At 36.8% G+C, this 27,070-nt stretch overlaps 2 pseudogenes; one reads left to right on the top strand and one right to left on the bottom strand.

Annotated features, from left to right (window-relative positions):
• Positions 1–3,487: 3,487 nt before the first annotated feature.
• LOC132307710 (nuclear/nucleolar GTPase 2-like) overlaps positions 3,488–27,070 on the top strand; it is a 45,120-nt pseudogene continuing 21,537 nt past the window's right edge.
• LOC132310616 (small nucleolar RNA R71) lies at positions 14,908–15,006 on the bottom strand (annotated as a pseudogene).

Raw genomic sequence — 27,070 nt, 5'->3', positions numbered from 1 at the left:
AGAGAGGGAACATAATTTTTATAATTTTAAAGGGTATTTTTGTAATTTTTTAAAAAATAATTTTTAGTTTTTAATTTAACATTAAATAGTAAGGTTAGATTTGTCATTTTATAGCCCTGTTAATGGGTCGGTCACAGACAATGTGATCATTTTTTTAAAGGGTTGGGATTTTTTGAAACATATTGAGGTTTTATTCATTTTTTAAAGTGTTGGTGTTTTCTGAAACAGGTTGAGGTTTAATGATCATAATTTGAAAGTAGTGGGGGTTTTATGATTTTAGCCCATTTTTATTGGTATAGCAAGGCAGTCAGGAGAGATTATTCCACTTCACATCAAAACTCGTAACATCAAACTCGTAAATTACGAGTGACTGTGAACAACAAAAATATAAAATATCTATAGGATTTTTTTTTTTTGAATATTATAAAAAACTAGAGTTAAGTTGCCAACAATTACGATATTTACAAGAAAGAGTCATCCATAGACCTCACGAGAAAAAGTATCCATAGGGTAAGTGTAATGGGTGAGTGCTTCGCGATCTGACCCAAAAGTTTAAGTTATTAGGTAGGCTAACATCCAGCCTGTATATACCCGATCACTCTCACATCTGGATCTAATGTGGGACAAACTCTCTCACTTGTTACATTCTTCTTCACTCGAACTCGCGTTCTCGTTGAGGGTTGGCCACCCTGTCTACCCGGACGCTTGGCGTGACACCGAATTAAGGACTGAATTTGGCTCTAATACCAATTGTAACGAGTGAGTGCTTTGCAATCCAACCCAAAAGTTTAAGGCAAACATGGAGTGTGTCGCAGTATGCATTCCAAATTGCACTAAAAAGTGTATAGTATGACCAAGTTTGAATTTATAGAATGCTACTACTACTACTAACTATTAATATAGCTAGAGTGAGTAGGGATCGTCTCAAGAGATGTGAACGGTATTTTTGTGGAAACAATGTTGGATTAGTAGGTCGAGTGATCAAAAGATGGTTTGTTGGTTGAATTAAACTACAATTTAAACTAAACAAATACAATATAAAATAACTAAAATAAGTAAGGTGTAGAGAATGGGAGAGAGGAGTCTTAGGTCATAGAGTTCACCACTAAGTATTACTTTCCTAGACATTCAATATTTGATGGATTATGGAGAATATGTGTTGTAAATGAAAGTGTGTGCCATTGATTGAAATATTAGCATGGATGGCTAAGTAAGCGTACATTGTCTAGTTAATCTAGTGAATAGTACAACATATCAAATTAAGCCATTAATCATTCCATAAGCCCACAATCAATGCATACTTAACAAACTAGAGAAATATACAACTTGCATTCATAAGCATGGAACATCAAACAATAAGAATGGATTGTTCACCTATCTAAGAAAGTAAAGCAACTACACTATAACTAGGCTAGTGACATGAAAATTAAGTTAATTAAACTAAGGAGGCGGCACAATCCATCAAGAAATAAGTATGAACCATCAAAGTAACTACAAGAGTATTCCATTTAAGCACTATGTCTTGACCATCACTAGATTCATAATATCAACACACATAGACATGCATCAATGTCACAAAATCTAGAGATAAACACATGAACATCCATTCTAACATACATAGACATATGAATAGAATTAAATGATCAATTGAAAGTATTAAACTACACAAATCATTGTAGAAACAAGATTTATATATATCAAATGTCAAGACAAGAAATACAACACTAATCCTCATTAATTACAAAACATTAAAGTGTAGGAGGCATGCTTAGGGCTAACTCTAGCCCAAGAGAATGGTTTAGCCACCCATTGATGTTGTCATCCAACCCTTAAGGGCTATCTCCATGGTAGAGCTCATCTTCCTCCTCTTGTGTTCTTGGTAGAAACTTTAGATGAGAGGAAGAACTTTCCCAAATTGTATAATTTCTCTCTCTAATCTCTAACCAAGCCTCTCTAACTAACCAACCTCTTTATTCAAAAATAGCCAAAATCCTTATATAGGTAGCTCAAATATTACACCTAATGGTCAGACCTCGTGCAATAGGACCTCCAAATGATTGCACCACGAACACATATTTATTTTGGCTTAAAATCAACTTTTCACGCAACTTGAGGCAATTCGATTGATCACGAGGTTGCTTGGATCGATCGAAACTTGGTGGCGCACTTTTTGGATAATGACAAGGCTGAGATATTTTTAGGAAAAGGACAAAAGTTTAGGTAATGATAAGATTAAAGGGGTTCGATTGATCGAAAGAAATGTTGGATTGATCGAACAAGATATTTTACTGAGGATAAGGATAAAAGGCTCGATCCATCATGTCATAGTTTGATCGATTACAGTGAGATCGATCAGAGCTTGGGTTCAATCGATCATAGAAGGCTTCCTTCACCACTTTGCTTCCACTTTGCTTTTTTTCTTTTACTAAGCTTGAGATTGCTTCTATTAATGCACTAATTCAGCTGAATTGACTTATTTTGGGGATAAGTGCCTGAAAAAGGAAATAACACGAAATTAGACTAAAACAGAAAAATAAGATAGAATAAGGTATTAGAACATTCAAACTTAAGGGGTTTAAATGCGCACTTTTCAGCGCTCATCAAAACACCCACCCGTTATAGTAAGTACAGTGAGTTTAAAGCCTAGAAAAGAGTGCAAAATTGGAAGAGTGATAGAGGGGTTGAGTTTGAGGACCAAAAATAATTTTAATAAATAAGTTATGGGGGCATTAGTATAATTTAATCAAAATTATAGGTAATAAATACAAATAATTTTATTTTTAATTGGGGACGGATGTCCCCACCGGGCTACTCCATCCCTGGTCCCGACTAATTACCACATGACTTATCAGCAAAAACCTGATTAAAATTATGATTTTCGGGGAAAAAAAAAAAAAAAAAAAACTTTTACTCATTAAAATTAATGATTTCTAAACCATATGATTAAACTTATGATATTGGGATCATGTAATAAACAAATGTATCGTGACCACTTTTTGGTGATGCATCAGGGGACCAAGGATATGTTTCATTGCAGTCCAATGGAAATTTGTTGGATGAGCTCTTTGGGCCCTTATAGTTAACGTGGGATGTGTTCGATCCATGCATTACAAATGTTAAGTCGGCTGCCACTAATTCACAATGGGCATGGGCTCGATCCATTCTATTCCAAGCGTAAACATCTGTGCCCTAGATTTCTCGACGCTTCTGGAGGGAAATTCCATACCGTTATGGTCTGTATCGAACACTTCAACTGCCAGTTATTACTATTGTTCTAGGGTTTAGGAACAGGATTTTATTTAGATCCCTGTAAGACTTCCGCTCGAATATAATTGTGTGTGTGTGTGTGTGTGTGTATATATATATATAATATCCATGTATAACCAATCATTGGTAATAAGCTGCAAAGCTGTTCACTTTTTGATGGGTTTTTTTTAGGTGTAATTTTTTGTGTGGTTTCTTGTTTTGTTGGCGTAGGTAAGCTAAGATGGCGAAGAAGAAAGAGAAATCAATAAACGTATATGGAAAACCAAAGCATTCCCTGGACGTGAACAGAGATGGGAATGGAAACAAAGGCAACCGCAACGCCTCCACCGTCCGGAGGCTTAAGATGTACAATACGAGGCCCAAACGTGACAATAAAGGGAAGGTTTTAAAGTACGATTTGCAATCCAAGGAGCTGCCATCAACTCGAATCCAACCGGATCGCCGCTGGTTTGGTACATAACCAAAAATATATCTTGTTAATCCGAAGTGTTAAATGTTTTCATTAGTATATTATTTAAATGTTAACAGCTCAATGTTTGCTCGTGTATATATATTTATGTATACATTAATTTCTATATTTGTATATGTATTAGATGAATACAGAAATACCCAATTTTAAGTATGAAATATATAGAAACATACACACAGATTCACACCAAAATTTAGCTAGCTAGCATTTTAATGGTTTACATTTTGATAAAATTTGTGGCAACTATTGGAGCCTCTCTAGGATCCTATTTAAACAGAAACATGGTTAATAACTCATTTGATTTTTTATAAAAGTAAGATTCCTATATGTTACAAATAGAGCAAGTTCATCTACGAGTAGCCATTGCTTAGACGAAGAGGTCTTTCATAGTCATTGCCTCTTGGAAAAAGGTGGTTAGCCAACAAGTACTGAATAATAAGATTTATCCCAAGTGGCTATCCTTTAGACAGAGGTGTACTCTTCTCTTTAACTGAACGAGCATGTTTTTCTGATCTGAATGTCTTATGTTGAAAATCAGAAAGAGCTTGAACTTACTATATTTATATCATTCATTTTAATTTTTAGGCAATACTCGAGTTGTAAATCAGAAAGAGCTTTAATTTTTTCGTGATGAACTACAAAATAGGCTGTCAAGTAACTACAACGTCATTTTGAAGGGTAGGAAACTGCCCATGTCCCCTTTAAATGATCACCAGAAGGTATGGAGTTTTTGTTCATCTGGTCTCTTATTTTCATTTGAAAGGGTGACAAAGAAACTTATAAAAAAAAAAAATTAATAATAATTGTGCAAGAGTTTTTGCGAATTTGTTTGCTAATTTTGGTCCTTTCTTTATGTCCATCAAGCAAGCAAGAGTTCATCTTCTTGATACAGAGCCTTTTGCGGATGCATTTAGACCTAAGACAAAGAGAAAGTGTCCAAAGCTGGTGGCATCAGACTATGAGTCATTAGCGAAGAAGGCTGATGGTTCCCAAGGTAAATGAATGTAATTCATATGTTTAAGGTTCTGGTCTTATCCTGAAAAAGAAGAAGAAGAAGAAAGGGTTCTGGTGAACATAACCAACTCTAATCACTGGATACTTGCATATAGAGTGGATATATTGATAAATGAACCCGTGAACTTTGTTATTATTATTTTGTTGCTTTAGTGGCTAGTTGGCAACTTGGCATGATTTAGATATTTCTTAAAACCACAATGGTTATGTACTTAATATCATTTGTTTCTCGAACTCTGTAGATGCCTTTGAGGAGAAGCTTGGTTCTACTGCATCTGTAGAAGGAAATGAAGGAGATGGATTCAGGGACTTGGTTCGGCATACAATGTTTGACAAAGGTTAAAGTAAACGCATATGGGGTGAGCTCTACAAAGTAATAGACTCATCAGATGTTGTTGTCCAGGTCAGTTTTTGGCTACTTATTTGCCATGTTCTAGAGAAAAAGATTATTTGTCTCCTTTTTAATCAACCATTTTTTTTTTTTTAGTTATTTGTGGCTTTAGATTTTCTGTAAAAGGATACCCTAAGGACATCTTTACCATGGCGGTTTTGGTCATAAACATGTTGGATCATGAATAGTGCTGTTTATATGGTTTTGCTTGCATCCCCCCCTTCTCTTCTCTTGGTCGATCTGCAAGTCATGTTGTCTACTGGATATTAATCTGGTTCTATTAATTGACGCAAAAGAATAGTAAACGGACAGCAGACTGTTAGCATCATTAGATTTCGTTGTAGCCAATGGAATCTCTCGTGTGATTTCTCATATCATACAATTACAAACCCGAATTTCGACTTAGATTCGTCCCTTCCCCTATTCATTTTTCAAGGGAAAAAGAAAAAAAATTAGAAAAGCGAGAGAAGTCAGTGCTTATGTTACTTGTTGTAGGTTTTGGATGCTAGAGATCCACAAGGTACAAGATGCTATCACTTAGAGAAGCATTTGAAAGAGCATTGCAAGCATAAACACATGATCCTCTTGTTAAACAAGGTATTTGTCTTCTTACTTTTGGACTTCCAATGAGATTATAGAGTTGTCTCTCCTTATTTTCCACCATGTTTATATAAGCCCACAGTAAAAGTTTACTGCATTCTTCTTTCAGTGTGATTTGGTCCCTGCTTGGGCAACAAAGGGATGGCTTAGAGTGCTGTCCAAGGAATATCCTGCTCTTACATTCCATGCAAGCATTAACAAGTCCTTTGGGAAGGTATGTCCTATATACATATATTTTCTTAGTTGGTACTCACTCCCCCCCCACCCCCCCAAGAAATTGGTTGCACCTAGCAGGAATCGATCTTGAGACTTCATGAGGTACAAGGGCCCAAGTTTTTTCTCCTATATATCTCAATATAATGATAGGCAAATATGTTTATACCATTAAAAATGAGAAAGAGGGATATAAATAACAATTCCTTAGGACCCTTTTAAACTCTCATCACTCCAGCGGGTAGTACCTATATTTTAAATAATTCAATACTTCACCCACTTTAAAAACTAATGCTCCTGATATTTCTCACTTCCGAATAAGTTGCCCCCCCAACCCGGTATAGGGGGCAGCAGAAAGTGAGTTTCATAAATTGCTATTTGATACTGTTGAAGAGTAGATACATTACGTGTTTTGGTACAGTTCAAACTGACAAGGAGGCAAATTACAAAATTCGTCAAGACTAGGTTGCAGAATGTATAATTTAAAATGTTCTTTAACATGCAGTATAATTAGTTGTTTAATGATTCGATCATCATACATCATAATTATAGGCCTTATTATCATATAGTTTATAAGAGTATGTTTTCCAAGCCATATGTTCAAAATATACAAGATGAGAATTTTCTGTTACTCTCACTTCCTACCTTTTTACTGACTGTACTTTGTGTAACTTTTGATGTTCACATATTTTTAGTTCAGTATAGTCTATTATTATGTGAACTTATGTATTTTTGTTGCTTGTAGGGATCACTTCTATCTGTTTTGAGACAATTTGCCAGCTTAAAAAGCGACAAGCAAGCAATATCTGTGGGATTTGTTGGGTATCCTAATGTGGGAAAGTCATTAGTTATCAACACACTGCGTACCAAGAATGTAATGTTCTTATTTATAAATCTGTCCTTGTGCCTTAGCACTTGCACCAATATATGTGTTATTTCTGTGAACCTCTAATTGGTGAATTTGATATAACAAAAGTTTGATTATCTTGACGAAACTGAAGGAAGTGATTTACCTTCTTTTTTTTTTTTTTTTTTTTTTTTTTTTTTTTTTTTTTTTTTTCCTTCGCACTGTAACAATCCTTGTCAGAACATGTGATAGTAGATTTTGTGTAGATGTTGCTCTTTATGCAGTAGGCTTTGAATGCTTGCATAATGTTGTAACTATTATTATTATTATTTTTTTAATTTGAAATTGTTAAGTAGGTTTAACCACCTCCCAGAGCCTGTTATCATTCCCCAATTTGGGTTTTAGTGAAGCAATATGTGAGTAATAAAAAATGATTTTGAACCAATGGGCATTAACCCAGATGGTATGAGCTTACTTCCCCAAAGGGGAGGTTGAGTGTTCAAGTCCTGTTAGAGGCAATATTGTGGTTGAGTGTTTGCTCGAACTTTTGGGGGGAAAAAGAAGAAAAAGAAAATGCTTTTGATGTGTGATATTGTTAAAAATCATTTGGGTAAATGATTGCATGCTCTTTAGAATTGTTGCATTTACCTACCAAGAAGGAAAGACAAAAAAAAAAAAAAGTGTTGTTGCTGGAAAAATTGTGTGGTTATGGTTTTACGATTGCGGTTTTATGCTCTCTTTATTTCAGCTACACATTTCTAGGTGACCCATTTGGGACCTAACTGATCTGCTTGTGGTTTGAACCTGTCCTTGTGTTATTTGTATTGGAACATTTCTCAAAAATCTGTGACCCCTGTTTAGTGGTTGCATTCTTAGTAATTGATGAAGGAATCATATTGTAATTAGGGATTACATGCAAAAGTTAGAGATGGATAAATTTAACATTTTTTAGCTGTCTCCAGAGGAGCAACTAGGTTTATTTCTGAGTGATTACATGATGATTTTCTTTTATTTGGTAACTCCTGTATTTGAAAATTTGTACACTTGTCCACGAGCATGGACGTAACCACACAGTCATCCTTGTTAGGTTATATGTTTAGAGATGCCTGTCTGACTCAATGTTCCCATGTAAGATTTGGCTTATTTGATGGATCATCAAATACCCTGTGTCCTTGTTTGGTGCTTATTTTGTAAAAGTGGATAACTGACCATTTACAAAAAGCATCTTAAATTTTAGCAATGACACTTTAATCTTTCAGTGGTAGTTAACAATGGGCTTGTCTGTTAGTTGGAGCCATAACAAGTTTTTTTGTCAATTGGCCACAGAGTACTAACTTGCATAGTTAAGAAACCTCAGATCTGGTTTAAGATATATTTATGCATCAGACACTATTTTGTATTTTTTTGGTTGATAGCTTTCATATTATTTGCATGATTAGAAGTTCAAATCATAACTAGTTGCTGGATTCTGTAACTATTTGTCTTGTTAAAGGCATTCACTCATCAATGTATAGATGTAGAAGTAGTGCCTACAATTGCATGACAATAGCTAATGGAATGCCATATTTAGAATTGATGTACTCCGCTTTACTTTGTTCTTTTATGATTCAGTTGATGATTCAAGCCTTTTTTTTTCATTTTCTTCTCTTTTCTGGTCTAAAGATCTAAGGTTGTTTAGTCCAGCTCAGCTGACATGTTTGTTTCTTCCGTTTTGAAAAAGGTCTGCAAGGTTGCTCCTATTCCAGGAGAGACTAAAGTGTGGTAATATATAACACTAACGAAGAGGATTTTTTTTATTGACTGCCCTGGGGTTGTTTACCAGAACAGTGACACTGACACAGATATTTTACTGAGGGCGTGGTATGTCATTGTTGAATGCTGGCACAGTCTCTGTCATGATATTGGCCTTTGTCCTTTTAGAATTAGGCTTTAGTTAAGTTATTTTCATAATAAACAGATCAACATGCCAATTTATCAATGATTTGCCCCGTGCTTTTCACTTTGCTTTTGGTCTTTGAGTATCTAGAGAAAGGAGCCAATAAACCTATCATGTTGTGACTGTACATTTTGATGTGGAGGTCATGATTTTCCATTATAACATTCTGCCTTGTGATGGGAAGTTTTGTATTTGAAAATGCCTTGAACTCTAATTGTTGGCTCTCTTACACTGTACACATGGATTGAACCCCTGTTATCTCAGCCAGCAACTCTTAAACCATTGTTTTGTCAACATTGAATTGCATGCACCTAAATATTCTTTCGGATTCATTTCTGTATCGATACACCTAGATCAAAATGAGAAAGATACTCTAATTTCCACTGGGGAGATAGGGCTTTGTTTCTTTATTCAAAATTTAAAAGATCATGTTGAAATGGTTCTCTCAAGGTTCCATTAGGACCAAGTTAATGTTATTAAGGAACTGGTTGCAGGCCAAATATAAACTGTAGATGGACAATATTTAAACATTTTAGGGCTTGTAAAATATACGTTATGTGAAGTTTTTTCCTGCTGTTTCTTTTCTTATGGTTGCCAATGTTTTTATAGTTTAATATCTCAAGTTTATTAGCATTTAGAGTAACTAAAGCGCTCAGAGAATAGGAAAATAACCCAACCCTAAAAACTACATACATGGGCATGGAAGTGCCTTCAGGCATACCAAATCAGCAATATCTAAGACTTTACACATTTAAAAGGGTCATCCATTTGTTTGTGATGTGAAATGCATCTGTATTGCACTATAGCTATTGTATGCTAGAGCCTGAAAGACCTCTAAAAGTGGTTGTATTCAAGGTAGCCATATGGTAGTGTTAAGATCTACTTTTTGCAAATTGCGTCACTATCATCGGGCACTTAGAGGACAAACCAGTGCCTAAATACATGTTGGTAGCTATTACATGCTTGACAATGCACTTCGTAGTTCATAGTTAATTTCATGTTGTCTTTTGAGATTTAATTTGATTCATAAGAGTTGCATCTTTGTTGAACTATATCTGGTCATATTCAAGGATTTGGGAAATCCTCTAAAAGTGGTTGACTTCCAAGTAGCCACATGGTTAAATGTTAAAATTCATTTTTGGTAAATTATGCGACTACCAAGCACCTAGAGGACAAACCACTGTTTAAAAAATGTTGGTATTGGTTACATGCTTAGTGATGCACATCAAAGTTACTTTCTTAATGTATTATCAAAACTAAATTTGTTTTAAGAGTGTTATGAAAAAAAAGGATCGAATAGGAGTTTTGAGAACAAAAGAGAAAATTAATGACAAAAAAATAAATAAAATAGCACACACACAAATGAGACAAGAATTTACGTAGTTCGGCTATGCCTACATCCACGGAGAGAAGACAGAACAATATTTCACTATGAAAATAAAGAGATACAAGGCAAAGTGGCTCACACCCAAAACCCAATTATACCCAAATTCTCTCACACACATCAATTTGTATTATAAACTCAATTGATTTGGGATGATCAAACAACATGAAGAGGTATGACTATTTATAGCCAAACAAAATCAACTTATGCTTGTTGATCAAGCATAAGCCTTGCTGATCACACATGGGCCGACAATAAAAAATAGCTTGCTGACCACGCCTACATAGCTTGTTGATTACAAAAACTTGGCTGCCAAGAAGCTAATGTAAGTGGTGATGAAAAATACTTGCTAATCACACAAATTGGTGGTCCCCAACTGAAGTATACAGCTTTAATTTGAGCCATATATTCAACAAATCTCCACCTTGGTGAAAATTCCGTATGAGCCACTGTATCTCTGCCAAACAACCTGTCTTCTACACAAAACAAATTAATTAAGAATTTTAGTTAAGCTTGAGTCATCCTCAAACTTAACCTTCGGGCTTTCATTCTTCAACCCATGCATGTCTTGCACAGCCACAAACATACCTCCAGTATTCTTGTCAAACTCTAAATGCTTACCTTCAGTAACCTTAGAAATTCCAAGTTTGACATCTCCTTCAGCAACCTTCTCCAATCGCCCACAAACCACCGACTGGTAATGAAAAGTCATTTTCTCACCCTTGTGGAGAATATGACGTCCTTTACTTTTCCTCGCATCTCTGTTGTGACCAACTACTTGTCTCCCACGCATCTTAATGGCACTCGAATGAACTATCTCATTGCCACTAAGATTATTGCAAGTCAATATCACACTTGTCCTTATGGGTCTGCCTCCCTGTAAGGACTGCTGCAATTTCGGTTGCCATCTGAAAACATATTTTATTCTCCCACCACGTTGTGTAGTCCCCTCACAACCCTTTTGAGAACTAAGATCGTAACTCCTCTTTCGAACTCTTCTTTTGCCAAGACCTGAACGCAGATTTCTGCTAGCTGTAGAAGACCCTGTAGAAGCTCCACCTGTTACTGTATTCCCTTGGAGAAGATACAAATTTTTCACCTTGGTGCCCTGTAGCACCATAAGAGAATCCATCACCACCATCATTACTCCACCCTCTGTTACAACCTTGTAACCTTTGGAGTCAAGCAAACCAACTGAAATAAGATTTATCTTCAGATCCGGTATATGTCGAACGTCTGACAATGTTCTCACCAACCCATTGTGCGTCTTGATCTTGATTGTTCCAATTCCCAAAATTTTGAAAGCTTTCCTGTCCGCCGTCAAAATCGAATCACTTTTCACCTCTTTATAGGAAGAGAAAGAATTCCTACTGGGACACATATGAACAGAGCAACCAGAATCAAGAATCCAACTGTCATTAAATGACATACCTGAACACGAGGTTGTCATGAGAATATATTCATCACTTTCCGAATCACTCGTTGTAGCAGTTGCCACAGAAGCTGTTTCTTGAACCTTTCCTTTGCCATTCCCATTCTTTGCCTTTAGTTTGGGACAGTGCTTGATGAAGTGCCCTATCTCGTGACAGTAATAACATTCCACATTTTTATGAGATCTAGATTTGCCCCTACTAGCAAAACCCTTGTGATGAGCGCTGAAAAGTGCGTATTTAAACCCCTTAAGCTTAAGCATTCTAATACCTTTATCTATCTTACTTTACTGTTTTAGATTGATTTCGTATTGTTTCCATTTTTAGGCACTTATCCCGAAAATAAGCTAACTCAGCCAAATAAGAGCTTAATTGAAGCAATTCTGGGATTAAACAAAGAAAGGAGCAAAGTGGAGAAAGAAGGAAGCAAATGAAACCAAAGGTGGGAAGCAGCAAAGTTCGATTGATCCAACTTCAAGGTTCGATCGATCGAACACTGATCGATCTCAGTACTTCAAGATAGATCCAAGCCTTGACCCAAAGCAAAAAGTCCAAAGTTCGATCGATCCAACACCACCCTTCGATCGATCGAACACTTTTATCTTTATTCAAATGATTGATCTTATCCACAGCTGTACCATTCACTAACCACTTTTGTCCTCTTCCCAAAAATATCTCCCAAAATATCTCGAATTTATCTTTTGTCCAAAAGCTCAACCAGTTGGATCGATCCAGCCTTAGTTCGATGGATCTCAGCAAGGTCGATCGATCCAAGTCCAAGGTTCGATCGATCAAACTTCCTCCAGTGCGAAAAAATTAAAAAGCCAGTTTGTTCAATCCGTCCTCTATCCAATCATTAGAGAATATTCTTTGCACGACCCTAGCTCATTTGGTGTGTCATTTGACTTACCTATATAAGGATAAGGATTGCTCTTTACAAGCGAGAGCTAATATCATTTTCATATCATCTATTGGAGAGCAAGCTTAGAGGAGGAGGAGGCTAGAGACACCATTGTAGTTCTTCATCAACAAGGAGCAGATTTCTTCCATGGAGTTAGCCCTTGAGGGTTGGAGGAGAATCACCATGAGTGGCTAGACATCCTCTTGGGGCTAGAGTTAGCCCCAAGCATGCTTCTATATCTTAATCTTGTGTATTATTGAGGGATTAATGTTGTAATTAATGTTTTGACACTTTGATATATATAGATCTTGATTGTTCAATGATTTATGTGGTTAAATACTTTCAATTGATCATTTCATTCTATCCATATGTCTATGTATGTTAGAATAGATGTTCATGTTCTTGTCTCTAGATTTTGTGTTATTAATGCATGTCTATGTGTATTGATGCTATAGATTTAGAGATTGTCAAAACATAGTGCTTAATGGAATGCTCTTGTGATTTTCTTGATGGTTCATACTTATTCCTTGATGGATTGTGCCTCTCCCCTAGTTTATTTTCATGCTAGTAGTGTAGATGTAGTGTAGTTGTAGTGTAGTGTTAAATAGGAGGACAATCCATGCTTGTTGTTTGATGTTTCACGCTTTTGAATGCAAGTAGCATATGTCTCTAACCTTGTGTTATATTTGGATTATGAGCTTAATGAAAGGATTAATGACTTATTTTGATCTATTGTGCCTTTCACATGTTGTTTAGACAATATATGCTTCATTGCTTAGATATATTGTGCCTTTCACATGATGTTTAGACAATACATGCTTAATTAGTCATCCTTGCTTGTTGAATCAACCAAATACACACACACACCAATATTGCAACACACTATTTGCCCTCATTAGTCACTTGTCAATGGTATAGAAATGCATTGCTTGGTGGTGATCTCTAAACCCCAAGATCTCTCTCTCTCTCTTATTTGCTCTTAATTGCATTCTTTTGTTATCACTTAGTTTAATTTAGTTGCTCTCTAGTCTAATCAACCAACCAACCAATTGTTTGATCACTCGACCTACTAGCCCTAATAGCGATTCCACGACCTTGTTCGATCCTTACAATCCCTTGGGACAATCCCTACTCACCCTAATTATATTTTTAGTAAATGTAGTAGTGGCTTTTATAAATGTAAAACTCTTGGCCCTCGCCTTAAAATTCACACTCTCAAACTTAATGGTAGTGCGGCCTCCGGAACCCCATCAATTTTCGGCGCTGTTGCCAGGGATTAATTGATTTGATTTGGCAACATCGGATTTGTGGAATTGATTAGGATTAGTACTCTTTTGATCGTATCTTTACTTTATTTTTATTTTTCTTTTTGGTTTCTTATTGTGTTGTTCTTACTTGACTAGGTGCATTGTTAGAGAGGAAGCAAACAAATGAGCATTCAAGCAAAGCAAAGAAAGTAAAAAGCTAAAAATTTTAAAAAATTTGCTAAGCTAAGCTTTAAATTTGGAGTTGGAGTGCTAAAGGACCTTTGTGAGACTTTCTTTACTCAATCCCTTAGTTAAATCGTCGATCCGCGTGGAGGTTTGTTCTTAATTGTTCTTTGCATCATTGTTGTTAAAGCATGGGAGTATGAGTTAAGTGTTTATGGAAGAAGTCTAATTGTATTGTTGTGAAGGCATAGTGTTTGTCATTCTTTGTGCTTGTTGTGTTTTGCATTGTGCATGCATGGACGTCGTTCATTGAGACCCACTTTTGTCCCTTTAGATTTGCATCTTGAATCCATCGTTAGAAATCCTAGGGGAAGAGGAAGTTCAAGTAGAACCAATCTATCAATGGATGACCGTAATGATGATCATGTTGAGGACCTTGGTCACATAGACCAACAAGGTATCCTTCATCCTAATGTGCACAATGAGAACATACAAGTACCATTAGGCATGCCTAGGCCATACATTCACCAACCACCACAACAACGAGGCCAAGTTCCATATGGAATGCCAAGGCCAATGTATGCTCCACAACCTCCGATCATCAATCAAGGAATTCAAAACCAAGGTGTTCATATTGCACCTCAAGTAGCTAATCCACCTCTTGCTTTAAGAGACAATTATGTGCCTAATAAGTATAATGCACCTACATGCATCCAATTGTCTCCATTTAGAGCACATAATTATGAAATTAAGCCACAAACCATTCAAATGCTTCCTAACTATCATGGACTTCCAAGTGAAGAACCTTACAAGCATTTGGATGAGTTTCTTGAAGTATGTTCCACCGTAAAATATACGGACATGCCGGAAGAGATTTTAAGACTCAAACTTTTTCTATTCACCTTAAAAGACAAGGCAAAGTATTGGTTTAACAATCTTAGGCCTTTTTCAATCACTTCTTGGGCAGAAATGCAACAAGAGTTCTTGAAGAAGTACTATCCGGTTTCAAAGACTAATGTCATGAGAACTTCAATTCGAGAATTTTCACATGGGGATGGAGAAACGTTTCATGAGGCATGGGAATGCTTCAATGAATTGCTTAGGAAGTGTCCACATCATGAGATGCCCAAATGGCAATTTGTAATACCCCTGATTTTAAAAGGATAGTCTCGGTATTTTTTTTTAAAAAATTATTTTAATTACATTTAATTATTTAGTTGATTTCTTGGCTAATTGTTTACTTGTTTAATTGATTTAATTATTTGTTAAATGTGTTAATTGATTTAATTATTTAAATGAAATTGTGTGTGATGATGTGTATTTATTTAGGAATTTAATTGTTTTATTTTATTTTTATTTTAATATTTTTAGGGAATTGGATATGGATAGTAGTAATGGACCAACTAATTGGGCTCCATGGACTACTTGGATAAGGGGTTTAATGGGTACGGATAATTACCCATGTATATGTATATTTAATAAATAAATAAATATATATATATATATATAAGGAAAGTCATATATATTTATATATTACATATAAAAAGGATTACACATAGATTATACGTACCATATATTTTAGTTACCTTTTTAGTATTTAGATTTTATTTTATTTTTATTATTAGTTTGGCTTGGATTGGGAAAAGGATTAGTGTTATTTTATTTGACTATAAATATATAATTATAGGGTTGTGAAAGAGGTTAGAAAATATATTACGTACTATATTTTAGAGAGAGAAAGAAGGAAGAGGAAGGAAGAGAAAAGGAAGAAGGAGGTTAGGGTTTTTATCTAATCCCTAAAGGCAAGTTTTAATTCTTCTCTTCTCCTTTGATTCGTACTCTATGCATGCTAGATTAATTATAAGTTCTTTGAATAAATTAAATTAGAATTATTTTATTCTATTTTTACATGAATTGTTGCTAGTACGGATAGTTTAATATTTAATGGATAAAAAAAATATATATATATAATAAAATAGGTTCATGATGTACACGCCGAACGAGGAAAGTATTTTATATAAATCAACATAAACCAAATTGTGTACATGTACGGAATTGATTCTTCACACATTTAGCACGCTGAACGAGGAAGGAATAAGGCACCAGTTTGTGTAATTTAAATTTAAATTTTATTTGTTTGTTATTTGTTTTTTGTTTTTTTTTTTTTTTTTTTTTTTTTTTCATAGAGATAGCACGCCGAACGAGGCGAGATTGAGTTTGGCGTGAAATCAGTTTCATTATTTTGGGGTTTTTAGTTAAATAATGATTAAAATAATGATGGATGTCATGATTGTGTTTTAATGATTGGAGTCATGATTTTGTTTTAATGATTGAAACAATGATTATTATAAAGTAAAGTAATGATTGAAAGAATAATTGTTATTATGATTTATTAAGGATTGGGTTGCATGATTTAGAGTACTCATGCCAAGTGTGAAATTTAATTTAAAGGTTAAATTAATTAAATAGGGTTGGATTAAATTATTTAAATAAATTATTTGGGTTTAAATGAGTTTAATCAAATTGTGGAGGAGTGCAATTAATTGAAAAACATGTTAATTTTTATGAGGTAAATTAATTGCATGATACTTAGAATTGTTATTTTTGCTCAATTAAACGTAAGTGATGTACATATGATTACATCATATTTATTTGAATTCTTAGATGTAAATATTATTTACATTGTCATTGGATTTGAAACTTTTATTTGATTATGGTATAGATTAATGCACCATTATGGGATGGGGGCATATTAGGGACGGATTAACTTACGAGTTAAGTCCTACCTATTTTTAATAAGGGAACGGATTAACCATAGTGTTAAGTCCTACTTATTCGTGTCAGGTCAACGGAATAGTTGGATGACATAGTATTGAAATAATAATTGGATAGTTTATTTTTGATGGTTGGATAGGACGGATTTTAAATATATAATTATACACCATGATATGAGCTTGAGTCTCAGGATCAGTGGTTAGGGTGCGTATATTGCCAGGGATGTGTAGCTAGATATAGCGTAGTTGTGTACCCTGGTAGGTCTAGGTACTCATGCCCACTATATGTGCGTTTTGCATGTTGCCTACTATTCAGGTTGAGACAACTCTATAGTCTAGTGAGGTTCCTTTAGTGTGTGTATATATCTATATATGGACTATTTAGTTATTGTTGAATTAATTAGGATGTGTACGTGTATCGGGTCTCTGTTTGGGATGTAGTAGATTAGAACTTGTATGTGGGCCTGACCCACCATTATTTTTCAAGTGTTCGTCAGTTCCAGTCTTAGAGATTGTTCGTGCCGAGCAGAGACAGCCATTCATTCTTCCGACTCTACGTAGGACTCTTCTTCATTAGTAACTTATTATTTTTTTCGATTCAGTTATGTCAGTTAGGATATTATTAGGGGTCCACAGTATGGATTCCCGAGTTGTAGTTTAATTAATTACTGGTATCAGAAGATTGGAGGATTTTATTATGGAATTTTAATCACTATTTATTTGAGGATTTTTAAATAAGAATTTATTATTTAGTTTTCTTTTCAGCTTATCTGTTTATTTTTAATTCATCTTGTATTCCAATGCTTGTTTAAATATTAATTGTTTGATATCCCTTGTATTCTGTGCTCGGACTTGATCACCCGTGGCTCTAGAATCGAGGGGTATCACAGTTGGTATCAGAGCACTCCAGGTTCAAGTGTCTCTAGGGATCTATCGTTTTAAGACTTCCGCGTAGCGTATTCTTTTATTTAGAGCCTAAGATTAGGATTCGTTGTATTCTTTACGGTTCGGTTAAATCGTACTAATGTCTGTCTTTCTATGTTAACAGAATAGTTAACGCTAGAAGAAGACGGGACAATCAGAGAAACAGGCAACGAAGGGAGGCGGCTCATAGGCAGCGTCAGGAGGATGAGGGTCAGTTCTATGAGGAGCATGAGGAAGTTCAGCAGACTCGGGATCAGGGAGGAGATCCAGAGTTTCCTCCTCACATCAATGACCTTATTGCTCGGGCTATAGAAGCAGGGGTAACCGTTGCACTTCGGAATCAGCCTCAAGTACAGCCGGCACCGTTACCGGCACCGGTTGTTCGGATTGATACTTGGGAGAAGGCTAGGAGTTCTTTCACAAAGGGGAGCCCACCTGAGTTCACAAGCTCCACCGATGCGAGAGCAGCTCATCAGTGGAAACAGGACATCGAGCGACATCTTCGCTTGGTTCAGTGCACGGAGGTTCAGAAGCAGATGCTTGCTACTTTCAAGCTAGTTGGGGATGCACTACAGTGGTGGGAGTCAGTTACCACCGCAGCGGAGAGGATGGCATTGACTTACGATCAGTTCAGTGCACGCTTTGATGAAAAGTATTTCCCTTATGCAATCAGGGCAGCCATGAAGACTGAGTTTCTTAATCTGCAGTAGGGGAACATGACAGTAGCGGAGTATGAGCAGCAGTTCACACGCTTGTCTCTCTTTGCACCGGAGGAGGTGGATACAGAGGAGAAGAAGCGCAACAGTTTCGTCAAGGGACTGATGTGGTCTATCAAGAGAGCTATTACGGGTAGTCCAGCCTATACTACTTATGCTCAGGTGGTAGACGCCGCTCTATAGCAGTATCAGTTGACCGTGGATTTTAGACAGGCCAAGGGTGAGAAGCGGGGTGATCGAGACTCTGCTAATCAGTCAGCTGAGAAAGGGAATGGGAACGGACACCGACAGAATGACAAGGGCAAATTCCAGGGACATCAGCCTTGGAAGAAGCACAAGGGTGGTTCAGATGCTCAGCAGAATGGGGCACCTATTCAGAGGCAGCAGAATGGGGGACCACAGGCAGGACAGGGTCAGCCACAGGCTAACCGACAGAGGAGGCCATTTGGTACTTTCCAGGGTAGTTGCTATACTTGTGGAGAGTATGGTCACACTTCCAGGCAGTGTCCTACAGTAAGACAGGGACAGAGACAGGGACAACATGTGCAGCAGGGGCAGAGGGCACCAGTGCCTTTACCAGCTCCACAGGTTCCACGGATTCAGGGACAGACATATCCAGCTTTACCAGCGCCGCCGCAGCCTCAGGGACAGGCATCGCAGCAGTTACATTATGGCAGGGTGTACAACCTCATGCCACAGGATGTTCGGGCACCTCAGGCTATTGAGGGTAAGCTTCCTATTCATGGTTTACATGGACGTGTTTTATTTGATACGGGTGCTACACACTCATTTGTAGCTAGGACTTTTGTTGCTTTATCTGGGATGAGGACGAGGGTATGCACTAAACCTCAAGGTATTTCTACACCATTGGGCGATACAACCATTTTACATTAGAGTGATGGGCCTGTGACACTAGATATTGGTAGACTCAGATTTCTAGCCAATCTATTGGTCCTGGACATGCACACTTATGACGTGATACTTGGGATGGATTGGTTATCGCATTACCATGCCCAAGTTAATTGTTATGATAGATCAGTTATTTTCACTATACCTGGTCAGGACATGTACGTCGTCGCTATGCCGCGTTCTAAGGGGATCACTAACACCCATTTGTTTCATATGGAGGAGGAAACGGATGAGGGGACTACTGTAGTATTGGATAGCATACCAATTGTACAGGATTACCCGGATGTATTTCAGGAGATTCCAGGGTTGCCGCCTAGTCGCGAGATCGACTTTGTGATAGACTTAGCTCCAGGCACTACGCCTATTGCTAGGGCACCATATAGGATGGCACCAGTGGAGATGCGCGAGCTGAGGGATCAGATTCAGCAGTTACTCAGCCAGGGTTTCATTCGCAGGAGTACTTCACCCTGGGGAGCACCGGTTTTATTTGTGAAGAAGAAGGATGGTTCGCTCCGCTTGTGTATAGATTACAGGGAGTTGAACAAGGTTACTATTCGTAACAAGTATCCTTTGCCCAGGATTGATGACTTGTTTGATCAGTTGAAGGGAGCTACTTATTTCTCTAAGATTGATCTGCGGTCTGGATATCATCAACTTCGGGTTCGGGAGCAGGATGTCCCGAGGACAGCGTTTCTCACTAGATATGGATCTTATGAATTTCGGGTGATGCCGTTCGGGTTGACTAATGCACCAGCGGTTTTCATGGATTTAATGAATAGAGTCTTCAGAGCTTACTTGGATCAATTTGTCATTGTCTTCATAGATGACATTTTGATTTACTCGAGGTCAGAGGACGATCATGCTAGACATCTTCGGATAGTCTTACAGACGCTTCGTGAGCATCAGTTGTATGCCAAGTTTGAGAAGTGTGAATTTTGGCAGCGGGAAGTGAAATTTCTGGGTCACGTGGTGTCAGAAAGGGGAATAGCAGTGGATCCAGCCAAGGTTTCAGCGGTGGTTGAGTGGGGACAGCCTACATCACCTACCGAGATTCGGAGTTTTCTCGGTTTGGCAGGTTATTATAGAAGGTTCATCCAGGGGTTCTCAAAGATAGCGGGACCACTCACTCATCTGACTAAGAAGGGTGTACGGTTCGTGTGGGATGAACATTGTCAAAAAGCTTTTGATGAACTGAAGACTAAGTTGACTTCTGCACCGGTTTTGTCTACCCCACAGAGCGGGATTGAGTATCTTGTCTACACAGATGCTTCTTTGCAGGGTCTGGGATGTGTCTTGATGCAGGAGGAGCGACCAATTTCGTATGGATCTCGGAAACTTAAGCCTCATGAGCTTAATTATCCAACACATGATTTGGAGTTGGCAGCGGTGGTTTTTGCCTTACGTATTTGGAGGCATTATCTGTTGGGTGAATCCTTCAGATTATTTAGTGATCACAAGAGTCTGCAGTACTTGTTCACTCAGCGAGAGCTGAATATGAGACAGCGCCGATGGTTGGAGTTTGTGAAAGACTATCATTTCTCTATCCAGTATCATCCAGGGAAAGCGAATGTGGTGGCAGATGCACTCAGTCGTCGACCTGTTGGTAGTCTTTCCACTCTGTTCATTACTGAGTGGAATGCGTTGAAGAGGGTGGATGAATTGTCAGATACTTTCTTGGCTTGCATGGTAGTTACACCTTCTATCATTCACAAAGTTTTGAAGGCACAACTCACGGATCAGCAGTGCATTGATAAAGTTGCAGAGATAGCTTCCGGAGAGGTTCCATTCTACTATGTTGGGGCTGATGGAGGTTTGAGGTACAAGGGACGGTTAGTGGTACCTTCTGCTGATGAGTTGAGGAAGGATGTGATGACTGAGACTCACCACTCTGAGTTTTCGGTTCATCCTGGAGGTGACAAAATGTATCAGGATATGAAGCGGCAGTTTTGGTGGGCAGGTATGAAGAGGGACATTGCTCTATTTGTCTCACGATGTAGTACTTGTCAGATGGTCAAGATTGATCATCAGAGGCCGCCAGGAGCTCTACAGCCACTGCCGATACCGGAGTGGAAATGGAAGAGCATTTCTATGGATTTTGTAGAGGGATTACCTAACTCGTTTAAGAATCACAATTCCATTTGGGTCATCGTTGATAGGTTGACTAAATCTGCTCATTTCTTGCCTATTCGCACTGATTACACTTCGGAACAGTTGGCGAAACTTTACATTACAGAGATTGTGAAGTTGCATGGCATTCCGTTATCTATTATATCGGATAGGGATTCGAGCTTTGTATCAGGGTTTTGGAAGAGTTTTCAGCAGGCTTTGGGTACAGAGTTGCATCTTAGCACTGCTTATCATCCTCAAACTGATGGACAGACCGAGAGGGTTAATCAGATAATGGAGGATATGCTTCGTTTTTGTGTCCTTGACTTTAAGGGCCATTGGGAGGAGTATTTGTCACTTGTGGAGTTCGCATATAACAATAGTTTTCAGAAGACTATTGGTATGGCACCGTTTGAGGCATTATATGGACGACCATGTAGATCTCCTGTTTGTTGGATGGAGGTTGGCGAGAGTCGTTTTTTGGGTCCTGAGTTCATTAAGGATACTTCTGAGAAGATTGCTCTTATTAGGGATCGTATGCGCACTGCCCAGAGTAGGCAGAAGAGTTATGCGGATCGTCGTACTCGTGTTTTGGAGTTTCAGGTTGGGGATCAGGTTCTACTCAAAGTGTCTCCTATGAAAGGTTTAATGCGCTTTGGAAAGAAAGGGAAGTTATCACCACGGTTTGTGGGTCCATTCATGATTACCGATCGCGTGGGAGCTGTAGCTTATCGGTTGGCACTTCCGGATCATTTGGATCGCATCCACAACGTGTTTCATGTTTCCATGTTGCGGAAATTTCTGCGCGATGAGGATAGGTATCAGCACATAGATGTGGGTGAGATTGAGTTGCAACCGGATGCAACTTATGTGGAGCCACCGTGTCGCATTATAGACCGTAAGGATCATGTTCTTCGCAATAAAGTCATATCGTTAGTGCGTGTCCAGTGGAGTCACCATAATGAGGCTGAGTCTACTTGGGAGCAAGAGGATGTCATTCGCTCACAGTTTCCAGATATAATGGAAGAAGGTAAGGGCGAATTCCGAGGACGGAATTCCTTTTGTTAGGGGGGAAGAATGTAATACCCCTGATTTTAAAAGGATAGTCTCGGTATTTTTAAAAAAAAAATTATTTTAATTACATTTAATTATTTAGTTGATTTCTTGGCTAATTGTTTACTTGTTTAATTGATTTAATTATTTGTTAAATGTGTTAATTGATTTAATTATTTAAATGAAATTGTGTGTGATGATGTGTATTTATTTAGGAATTTAATTGTTTTATTTTATTTTTATTTTAATATTTTTAGGGAATTGGATATGGATAGTAGTAATGGACCAACTAATTGGGCTCCATGGACTACTTGGATAAGGGGTTTAATGGGTACGGATAATTACCCATGTATATGTATATTTAATAAATAAATAAATAAATATATATATATATATAAGGAAAGTCATATATATTTATATATTACATATAAAAAGGATTACACATAGATTATACGTACCATATATTTTAGTTACCTTTTTAGTATTTAGATTTTATTTTATTTTTATTATTAGTTTGGCTTGGATTGGGAAAAGGATTAGTGCTATTTTATTTGACTATAAATATATAATTATAGGGTTGTGAAAGAGGTTAGAAAATATATTACGTACTATATTTTAGAGAGAGAAAGAAGGAAGAGGAAGGAAGAGAAAAGGAAGAAGGAGGTTAGGGTTTTTATCTAATCCCTAAAGGCAAGTTTTAATTCTTCTCTTCTCCTTTGATTCGTACTCTATGCATGCTAGATTAATTATAAGTTCTTTGAATAAATTAAATTAGAATTATTTTATTCTATTTTTACATGAATTGTTGCTAGTACGGATAGTTTAATATTTAATGGATGAAAAAAAATATATATATAATAAAATAGGTTCATGATGTACACGCCGAACGAGGAAAGTATTTTATATAAATCAACATAAACCAAATTGTGTACATGTACGGAATTGATTCTTCACACATTTAGCACGCCGAACGAGGAAGGAATAAGGCACCAGTTTGTGTAATTTAAATTTAAATTTTATTTGTTTGTTATTTGTTTTTTTTTTTTTTTTTTTTTTTCATAGAGATAGCACGCCGAACGAGGCGAGATTGAGTTTGGCGTGAAATCAGTTTCATTATTTTGGGGTTTTTAGTTAAATAATGATTAAAATAATGATGGATGTCATGATTGTGTTTTAATGATTGGAGTCATGATTTTGTTTTAATGATTGAAACAATGATTATTATAAAGTAAAGTAATGATTGAAAGAATAATTTTTATTATGATTTATTAAGGATTGGGTTGCATGATTTAGAGTACTCATGCCAAGTGTGAAATTTAATTTAAAGGTTAAATTAATTAAATAGGGTTGGATTAAATTATTTAAATAAATTATTTGGGTTTAAATGAGTTTAATCAAATTGTGGAGGGGTGCAATTAATTGAAAAACATGTTAATTTTTATGAGGTAAATTAATTGCATGATACTTAGAATTGTTATTTTTGCTCAATTAAACGTAAGTGATGTACATATGATTACATCATATTTATTTGAATTCTTAGATGTAAATATTATTTACATTGTCATTGGATTTGAAACTTTTATTTGATTATGGTATAGATTAATGCACCATTATGGGATGGGGGCATATTAGGGACGGATTAACTTACGAGTTAAGTCCTACCTATTTTTAATAAGGGAACGGATTAACCATAGTGTTAAGTCCTACTTATTCGTGTCAGGTCAACGGAATAGTTGGATGACATAGTATTGAAATAATAATTGGATAGTTTATTTTTGATGGTTGGATAGGACGGATTTTAAATATATAATTATACACCATGATATGAGCTTGAGTCTCAGGATCAGTGGTTAGGGTGCATATATTGCCAGGGATGTGTAGCTAGATATAGCGTAGTTGTGTACCCTGGTAGGTCTAGGTACTCATGCCCACTATATGTGCGTTTTGCATGTTGCCTACTATTCAGGTTGAGACAACTCTATAGTCTAGTGAGGTTCCTTTAGTGTGTGTATATATCTATATATGGACTATTTAGTTATTGTTGAATTAATTAGGATGTGTACGTGTATCGGGTCTCTGTTTGGGATGTAGTAGATTAGAACTTGTATGTGGGCCTGACCCACCATTATTTTTCAGGTGTTCGTCAGTTCCAGTCTTAGAGATTGTTCGTGCCGAGCAGAGACAGCCATTCATTCTTCCGACTCTACGTAGGACTCTTCTTCATTAGTAACTTATTATTTTTTTCGATTCAGTTATGTCAGTTAGGATATTATTAGGGGTCCACAGTATGGATTCCCGAGTTGTAGTTTAATTAATTACTGGTATCAGAAGATTGGAGGATTTTATTATGGAATTTTAATCACTATTTATTTGAGGATTTTTAAATAAGAATTTATTATTTAGTTTTCTTTTCAGCTTATCTGTTTATTTTTAATTCATCTTGTATTCCAATGCTTGTTTAAATATTAATTGTTTGATATCCCTTGTATTCTGTGCTCGGACTTGATCACCCGTGGCTCTAGAATCGAGGGGTATCACACAATTAGTTCAATATTTCTTTGAGAGCTTATCGGACAACTATAAGGGTATGGTTGATGCTTCCATGGGTGGCTCATACATTGATAGGCATGAGGATGACGTGTGGCGTCTTTATGAAAGCATGAGTGAAAATTCTTTGCATAGAACAATATCATCCAAGAATGGTAGAAATTCACAAGGTAGGAAGAGTGTTGGCTTACATCAAGTCGACCATTCAAATGAAATAGCCGCCGAAATGAAGTCTTTATCTCAAAGGTTTGATCAAAACTAAAACTCGGCGAACTAAGTATCTTCCTTTCCTAACCATTCTCATCGTGTATCAAATGAAACATGTATGACTTGTTCTAGTGTTTTTCATTCTACTTCTCATTGTCCCCACGAACAAGTGCAAAATGAACCTAATGAATAAGTCAATGCAGCTTTTGTGAACCAAGGGAACAATCCTTATGGTACTCACTATAATCCAAGTTGGAGGAATCATCCGAATTTCTCTTAGAAAAACCAAGGAGATGGCTCAAACCCTTCCCAAGGCGGTTTTCAAGGGAAGTACATTCCATATCCACTTCAAAGCCAAGGATCCCATGGTTATAGACCTTATCAATCACAAGGGAATCAATTTGCTAATTCTTATTTTCCCAATCAATCTTATTCCCAAGGAAATACTAGAAGTCCCGCTTTTGAAGAAAAAGTTTTAAATGCTTTGGGCACTTTAGAGACTAACACATAATTGCTTCATTCTCACTCTCAATCTATTGTGAAGCTAGAAACCCAAGTAGGGCAAATAGCAAGCACTCTCAATGCAAGAGAGAAGGGAAAGATGCCTATTAACGCCCCACCTAAGCAACAATGTGTTGTAGAAACCCATTCCTCATCGGAAGGCCACACCATTGAACATGTTAATACAGTGACTACCTTGCGGAGTGGTAGGATTGTGGACAATCAAGTAGGAATGTCCAATGAAGAGAGTGAACCGGTGCAACCTCAAGTTATCACCCGTCCCATTTCACATCCCATTCCTCCTTCATTGCATATACATGATCTTGTAAATGAGAAAGTTTTAAAAAATGTGTTTGAAAAATGATGTTGAAAAAGTTTTGCTGAAAAATGATTTGAAACAAAATGATTTAAAACTTCTTGTGTTGAAGAGAGTTCAAAAGAAAATTCTGAAAAAGTGTTTGAACCAAAAGTTCCATTCCGGATGCTTTAAAAGGATCCATTTCAAAAGACAAGTAAAAGGCAAAAACCAATGAAATTATGGAAATGTTTAGGCAAGTGAACGTTAATCTTCCACTATTGGATGCAATCAAGCAAATTCTGGCTTATACCAAATTATTGAAAGACTTGTGCACCCAAAAGCGGAAGAACAAGAGCCAAGCATCAAGAAAAGTGATTTTGACCGAGCAAGTAAGCTCAATTTTGCAACATAACACTCTTCTAAAGTTTAAGGACCCCGGTTCACCCATTACATTATGCATTATTAGTGATTATATCATTAATCGGGTGCTTCTTGACTTAGGAGCAAGTGTTAACCTTCTTCCATATTCGGTTTATATCAAATTGGGCCTAGGTGAATTAAAACTGACGTCGGTAGTTTTGCAACTTGCCGACCGATCTATCAAGAAGCCTAGGTGTATAATTGAGGATGTTTTGATTAAGATTGACAAATTCTTCTTTCCCGTTGATTTCGTTGTCATAGACACGGAACCGGTCCCCAATCCTAAGAGCCAAATTCCCGTTATTGTTGGCCGTCCTTTCTTAGCAACCGCTAATGCCAACATCAATTGTAGGACGGGGATAATGAAGATCTCATTTGGCCACATGAAGGTGAAGTTGAATATCTTTAATCCCACACCCAATTCATTTGACAAATATGAAGAAGAGGTTAATGTTGTAGATAAATGTCATGATCTTCAATGTCAAGGAAATGAGCTTTTGTGTAAGACTAAAACTTCAAAGGGATCATCTTCAACCTTGCATTCTCAAAGTCTTATTTCAAATTCTTACTTTGAAAGGGCATGGAAGCCCAAAGGTTGTGATTGCATAGACAAAGGATCAAAAGTTTCTTTTGAGCTTAATCCAATAAGTTCTTCAAAGAACCATTTGTTGGGTGGAGTTCAAAGCATCTATCACCCCAACAAGGAGGGGATGCATTATAAGATCTTTGATCC

The sequence above is a fragment of the Cornus florida genome, unplaced genomic scaffold (genome assembly GCF_030987335.1).
Source record: "Cornus florida cultivar Cherokee Brave unplaced genomic scaffold, ASM3098733v1 CherokeeBrave_3.0.0_Hap2_Chr05, whole genome shotgun sequence".
Lineage (NCBI taxonomy): Eukaryota > Viridiplantae > Streptophyta > Magnoliopsida > Cornales > Cornaceae > Cornus > Cornus florida.
The sequence above is the reverse complement of the archived record's forward strand: the minus strand, read 5'-3'. Positions and strand labels throughout refer to the sequence as shown.